This window comes from Aethalodelphis obliquidens, unplaced genomic scaffold (assembly GCF_003676395.1).
Source record: "Aethalodelphis obliquidens isolate GAN/ISIS:26980383/991018 unplaced genomic scaffold, ASM367639v1 scaffold68, whole genome shotgun sequence".
NCBI lineage: Eukaryota > Metazoa > Chordata > Mammalia > Artiodactyla > Delphinidae > Aethalodelphis > Aethalodelphis obliquidens.
This window is the reverse complement of record NW_020838012.1, coordinates 4,029,388-4,036,450: the sequence shown is the minus strand read 5'-3', so window position 1 is coordinate 4,036,450 and position 7,063 is coordinate 4,029,388.

Genomic DNA, 7,063 nt, shown 5'->3' with positions numbered 1-7,063 from the left:
AGGAGAAGGAGAAGGAGAAGAAGAAGAAGGGGAGGAGGAGGGGGAGGAAGGGAAAGAGAGACAGAGGCACTCAGAAATATGGAGAAAATTTGTGTGGAATAACTTTGAAAATGTTGCAGCTTGTAAAACAAAGAAAATTTTTGTGAAGTGGTAAAACAAATGCACATAAGTAATATGAAGCAAAGAAGTATAACAGAAATGCTATGGAGTTTCAACATCAGGAGCAATATTTTTAGGTTATGGACTACTTCTCTTTTAGCCCCAAATCCTCATTTAGCCGTCCAAAACTTTCAAGATATCTTTTATTTTTTCAAGATATCTTTTCTTGCATAAAATAAACTTACTTTCTGTTTAGGATTAACCTGGATAAGTACAAAATGAGCAAACTACAGAATTATAAAATGTAACCATCTCTGTTTCCTGTGGCCTATCCATATATATTTTAAGATTATAAAAGTGCTGGTTTCCCATTTGTATACTCTTAAGACAGTTTCCAGAAAACCAAATTTATCTGGATCTAAGCCTTCCATGGGCTATTCTGGCATGAGTGACGCTCTAGAAGCATAAAGTAATTTACTTTACTCCTGTAAAGTTAAATGACAGCTAAAGGCTAAGGTTCTCACTGGGGGAAAAGACATAACTACATGGAGACACTTGAGGGCACCCTAACCAACAGCCTAAAACAACAACAACAACTCATTAAAAGTATATATTCAAATTTAAAATTTGGGGTGGGAAACTATGTTTTGCCTCTAGTTTATGACACCAGTGAATCCTGACTCCTGCCCTTGATAAGGGGGAAAAATCTGCTTGTCATGCTTATAATTCCCCTTGCATGGAAAAGTTAAATTGTTCTTGTTACTAAAAGGAAGTCAAAAATTCCCCATTCAAGGTGGTGATTTATAAGCAAATGAGAAGTTTAATCATGTGATAAAGTTACTACTAACATAACCAGCTCTCATGATTTGGTAGAAAAGCCATTATTGAATACATGCTGAAGCAAAGTGAATAAACAATCATTGTAAGGTGCAGACATGAGATTGTATGCTTTTCTATCCAATCCAACCAACAAAAATGAGTGAGAGCATATTATGGGCAAAGCACTCTCCTAGGGCTCATGTGTTGCTGGATACATACATAACTTTTACAAAAGCATTACCATACAGATACTCTTCAGACAGGGTTTCATGATCATGGTACTATTAACATTTTGGACTGAGTAATTCTTTGTTACAGGGGGCTGCTCTGTGCATTATAGGGTGTTTAGCAACATTCCTGGATGCCAGTATCACACTACCCCCCCATCACAAGCAAAATGTCTCCAGACACTGTCAGATTTGCCTCCAGGTGAGAACCAACGGTCTAAGAAGAGGTGGACTTTATTAAATTGAATACTGCATGGTGCCACGTGTGGTAGCTTCCATGGAACATAAAATATTTTAAATATATAATTTGCATTTTTAGTGTAATTGTCTCACTTGATATTTTCATTCCAGTTCTGGTTGATTGAAACAATGTTTGAATTCACCAACTACTCTTAAAAATTAAATAGATTTAATTACTACAGAAAAGTTGAAATGTTACTAGCTTCCATGAAAGAAAAAGACACATTTAGGAACTAATTTTTTAAACGTCTGAAAAGCAGTTTACTAAGGGAAGTTGAACTCATCTGTTTATTAGATGTATACTTAATGCCAGCTCCTGCCACTTTAGTGATTGGTAGGAAACCCGAAAAATGACAAGTATGTCGATATAACTTTGTTTTACAGAATAGTAATGCATGCATAATCCGAATGCACTGTTACTATATCACCTTGAGGCTACACAGCAGATTGCTAAGTACTCAAACTGTAGAGTGGGACAACCTGGGGCAAAATGACCTACATCTATGCCTCAGGGCTGTGTAAAACCTTCAGAATCATGCTTGCAGCATAATCAGATTTCCAAAAATGTTATTTTTTTATAAGAGTAGGAACTCCAAACATATTCCTTAAGTAAATGTGATTTTTTTCATCCAAGTTAGAGAAACAGAAAAGCCAATTCATGATTTTACAATGGGAAGTACTATAATAATAATTATACCATTTATTTAATAAAGAAAATGTTCCAGAACCATATCTGCTATCTTCCAGATGTTAGTTCTCATCATAATGCTTCAGACCTAGAATTTCCCCCTAATTAACAAATAAAGTAAGTAAAGTTCAGAAGGATCGTGTAGCTCACTCAAGGTGATGGTAAAACAGCACGTGAGTGTTAGAGCCAGAATCTGGACTCAGGTCCATCTTCTCAGAAAGTTCATTCCCACTGCACAGTTCTGTGCCTCTCTGCTACACTAACAAGAATCCTAACGGAGCAGCTAACAACATCAGGCATCATGCTAGCTTACATGACTAAATCACACGAATTAGCCCATCTAACACTCACAACAACGCTAGGTACTCTTATTACATTTGGATGTAGAAACTGAGGCTTGAGTAGGTGAAATAAATCATCCAAGGCTGAGTAGAAGGTAAGTCGTAGAAGCTGAATCCAAACTCAGGAAGCCTGGGCTCTTGGCCACTATGTGATACTGCCTCCCATCCTACAGTAGAAGAATGTCAAGAGACTCAGAGGCTAAGAAGGAAGCCAGAACCAGGATTAAAATGGCTTGATGGGTCAGGAAAAGGAGTTTGAATCTTTTTGTGAAAAGTCATCGTCAGATGGTCAAAGGCAAGGGAGTGAGGGAACAGCAAGTGCATTCTGGGAACCTCTACAAATTTCCTCATCCATAAAATGAATAATCAGACTAGATAATCGCTAAACTCCTTTTAGTTCTGAAGCACACTATATTACTGCAGTTTGTATCATTCCCTTCCTTCCAACCTCCTGGTGGCTTCCCTGCACAGTTAGTATAAAATCCTTCCCGGGGAGCAGGGTCTGAAAGGCTCTGCAAGTAGCTGCCCCTGCCTGCCTCTGACTTCACCTCCTTGCCTTCTTTTCCTCGATCACAGTGCTTCCATCACAAGTTTTTCTGTTCTAGAAATGTCCTTGTTCAGGGCCTTTACATTTACTTTTTCCTCTGCTTGAAATGTCCTTCCCCAGGTCTTTCCTTAATGGTTCCAGAAATGTTACTGCTTTCAATAGGTCTACCATAACCACTGCACCTACAATAACATCCACCCCGTTACTCATTACCTCACTGGAAATTCACTTTTCTTGTTGCTTATTCATTTATTGTATTCTACCCCCATCCATCCCCATGTAAGCTCCACGAAGGCAGGGACTCTGTGGATCTGGTGCATGGCTGCAGCTCGTGTGCTGCAGCCTGGCACATAACAGTACTTGACTGATTTATTGAATGAATGAATGGATAGATGACTACAGTTTTTACAGCCCACATAGTACCTAAAAAATAGTAAACACATAACAGGAGTTCAAAAAACATATAATAGTAGTAATGATAACTAGGATTTATCAAGTTCTAAATATTGGCACTGTGCTAAATCTTTTGTACAAATTATGTACATTAGTCCTTGCCTACTCTAGCAGGTGGGTAATTTTATTGTCCTAGTTTTTCAAATGAGGAAATTGAATCTTTGTAAGACCAAGCAATTTGCCCAAGGTCAGAGTGCTAGTAAATTAGCCCAGATTCAAAACCAAGTCTAATTTCAGCACAATGTTATTTGTTAACCGACTGGCTTCTGTACAGAGCAACTGCTATTGCCTTCATTTGGATTAGTGACTTCATAATTTCAAACAGCATTACTTGGGTAGTTACTAGTTGCGTCCGGTAGCTCATGCCAGATAAAAGTCATAGATACCTAGGATTCGGAGGTGAATAATGTGATACAGTTCCCAGCTTCAGGTGGCTCAGTTTAATAAGAAAAACAAATATGCAAGTGTGCTAGAATGGACTTCTCCATAGCCCAAACACTCCTCCCTCCCCCCACAAAAAACTGCATGCTGCGGAAAGCTCATTCTTCTTGTTTCCCTGAACCTTGCCCAGGTATTTAATTTTGCATTCATTACATTATATTCTAACAGTTTAGCACTGTCTGGGGTGAACTGAATAGCTATTTACTGAGTGCCTTGATGTAGCAGATGATTTATACATAGTCTCTAGTTGAATCCTTATAATAACCCTGAGGTGGGTGTCATTATTCCTACTTCAAAAATGAGCAGCCAGCAGCTTCTTGGGATGGTGAATTACAACTTGATGATCATAATAGTGTCTGATTAGAATGTGCTATCGAAAATACTTGGATGGATGAATATGTGTGCAAAGACCTACAGGAGCCCCAAGAAGGGATTGGCTCTTAGCCTGCATAGATATTTACTTGAAAACTATGATTGTAACAAACATGAGACTAGTTAACTTTTTATTATCTTATTAGTTCTGTAGTTAAATGTTTAATAAACTATGTATATTTCACCTTGTAAAATATATTAAAAATATCTTTACTTTGAGGGGGGAAAAGCAAATACTTTTCCATTTTATTTTATATTTTTAGCAAGATTAATATGTTAGAAGCCTTTTTATTATGATAATTAGAGTATGGACTTCAAGATTTTTATATTATGTTTCCCTAGTCTATAGCCTGCCATTTCTTCCTCCTGGGGCAGGAAAAAAGTGCCTTTCTTCAGATACTGTACAGTTTCTTTATTTAGAATTATTCTGAAATGAACAAGCCTTTCCCTCTAGTAGAAACATGGGGACAGGAAAATTAATATTTTTTATATTTAAAAATCCAATCTTAGAGTAGTCTTTTGAACATAACTGAATTATGACTGCCTGCTAAGAATGCCCTCAGTAAAATAAAGTTACATTCTGAATGTATCTACATGAAGGCACAAAGCCATCTCCAGCACTGAAAAAAAATGGACAGAAAAAAGTATTGACAATCACTGTAATAAAAAAAGTTAATAAAAAATGTAGATCTCTGCTGAATATCCAAAGGTGAGATATAATTTCTGCCCTGCAGTGAGCATGTGACATTCTCCCCAAGCACAGCTCTGTGGGGAGGGCCTGCTCCACTGAAAATGAGTTCATTTTCTAGAAGTGAGAGAGAAGGGAGAAACTCACTTGAATAATAAGAATCTATTTTCTGAACTGCAGTTTGGTGGTGTTTGAAGTTTTAAAGATATTTAATAATCAAAATATACTCTTATTACTTCCATGTTAGTAAAGCCACAATCCAGCTCCACAGAAAATGAGAGAGACACAAGGATTCCAAGGATTCTGAAAGCCTAGCTAGCTTCACAGACTCTTTAGAACCCACTTTACATTCATAGACTTAGTATTCAACTCTTAGCACTTACCAACTTTTCATCCCCAGGGCCTAGTGAAGAGTCTCGTAGAAACTGCAAGGCCCTCTCCTTTTGAATTAAGTAAATATTTCAAAATTATGCAAAGAATCAAAATTATTTTACTGGGCTCCACAAGAGACTAGGCAGCTACAGAGGCATAAATAAAAGGTTCTTTGTAACTACAAACTACATTTTCTGATGTTACTAGAAATCAAAAATAGCTCATTGCCTAAGAAATCATGGTGACATCAACCAGAAGACCCCAACACAAGGAGGGTATACACTTTTCTGGAGACTTAGGACAAAAACAAGTAAATCTAAATATGAATCATATTTGTTTGTGTGGAATTGACTGAAATAAATAGTAAATAATGATTTTGAGATCAACATTACAAAAATTTACACTAATATTATAATTTATCCTTTTATTTGTCTATAAGAGTAATATGATGTTAAGGCTGATAGAACTGTGTAAAACTGTGTCTTGCTGCCCCAATTTTAACTCTAATACTATGCTCTCAAAGATCACAGAGATCCACAGGAAAGAAAATCCTTCTCCACTTTTTATGGCAAAGTCCCCTGAGGGAAATGAATTCTGTCCCCACCTCAAAACAGTCCTGACTTACCCATTAGGTACAGGAAAAACAGTGACTCAGGCTCACAACACTTTTCAATATCCATGAAAATATTTTCTTTTAAAATCAGAAGAAAAAATTGAACATTTAGATCAAAGAAAAAATTTAAATATATAATATTAAGGTATTAATCTTTATATCAATACAGCCATAAATACCTGTATGTGTGTGTGAGCTTGTGCGTGTGTGTATGTTTATGAATAAGGGACCCATAAAGGCAAAATGCCTAGGGCCCAGGAAAGCTATAATGCTGCCTTGTCTCAAAAATATCCTGTCTTAAATTTCTTTCAATTGGTTTTTAGGTATGCCAGATGCCAAGTTTCCTTTGTCAGCCGAGGAAATTCTCATCTTTTTGCAAGAAATTCTTTCTTTTACCCAATTCCTGTTAGAAAAGTGATTCTTTAGAAGTTTTGATTGCTTTAAATTAATATGTACTCAACTAGGAAGTCTCTCCCGCAAAGTTAATTTTTTAAAGAGAAAAAAGAAGATGGGAGGTGATGAGCACTTTATATGAGACCTTGACAGCTCTCAAGGAAATGCATTCTCCCTTGCTCGCCTCAGTTTGGACTTACGCAAAAGAGACTCTCTCCTCTTTCTTGATTTATTCCACGGCCTTCCAGCAGGGGGAGCGTGGTTCTCAGCCCTAAGCGGCTCTCTCCCCAGCGCCTCAAGGGACCGTATCCCTATTTGCCCCAAGGTCATAGCTCCTAACCGAGCTTGCCGGCCCAGGGCCGGGGATACAGGTCAGCAACCCTCCGGGCTGGAGACCTCGGCGCGGGTGGGGCCGATGGGGCTGGGCGGAAGGGCTCCGAGGCCAAGGATGCGGTCACAAAGGGGACAGGGGATGAAAGGCACCGGGCCCGGGTCCCGAGCTGTCAGCTCTGCCGCCAGCCTCAGAGCCCCGGAGGGGGATGGGGTGCACGTAGACGCTCCGCAGCCCAGTCCAACCCAGGAGCCCAGGAGCAGCTGCCGCCGCCGCCGCCGCCGCCGCCACGCGCGCAGAGAGCTCGGAGCCTCTTGGCTGCCCAGGGACCGGGGACCCGGGCCGCGGGCCGAGGGAGCCGGGCGTTGGGAGAGGAGCTCTTGAACCTGGCCGAGCGCCCGCCGGGAGGGCGTTCTCCCCGCCCCCGGAGCCTCTCCAG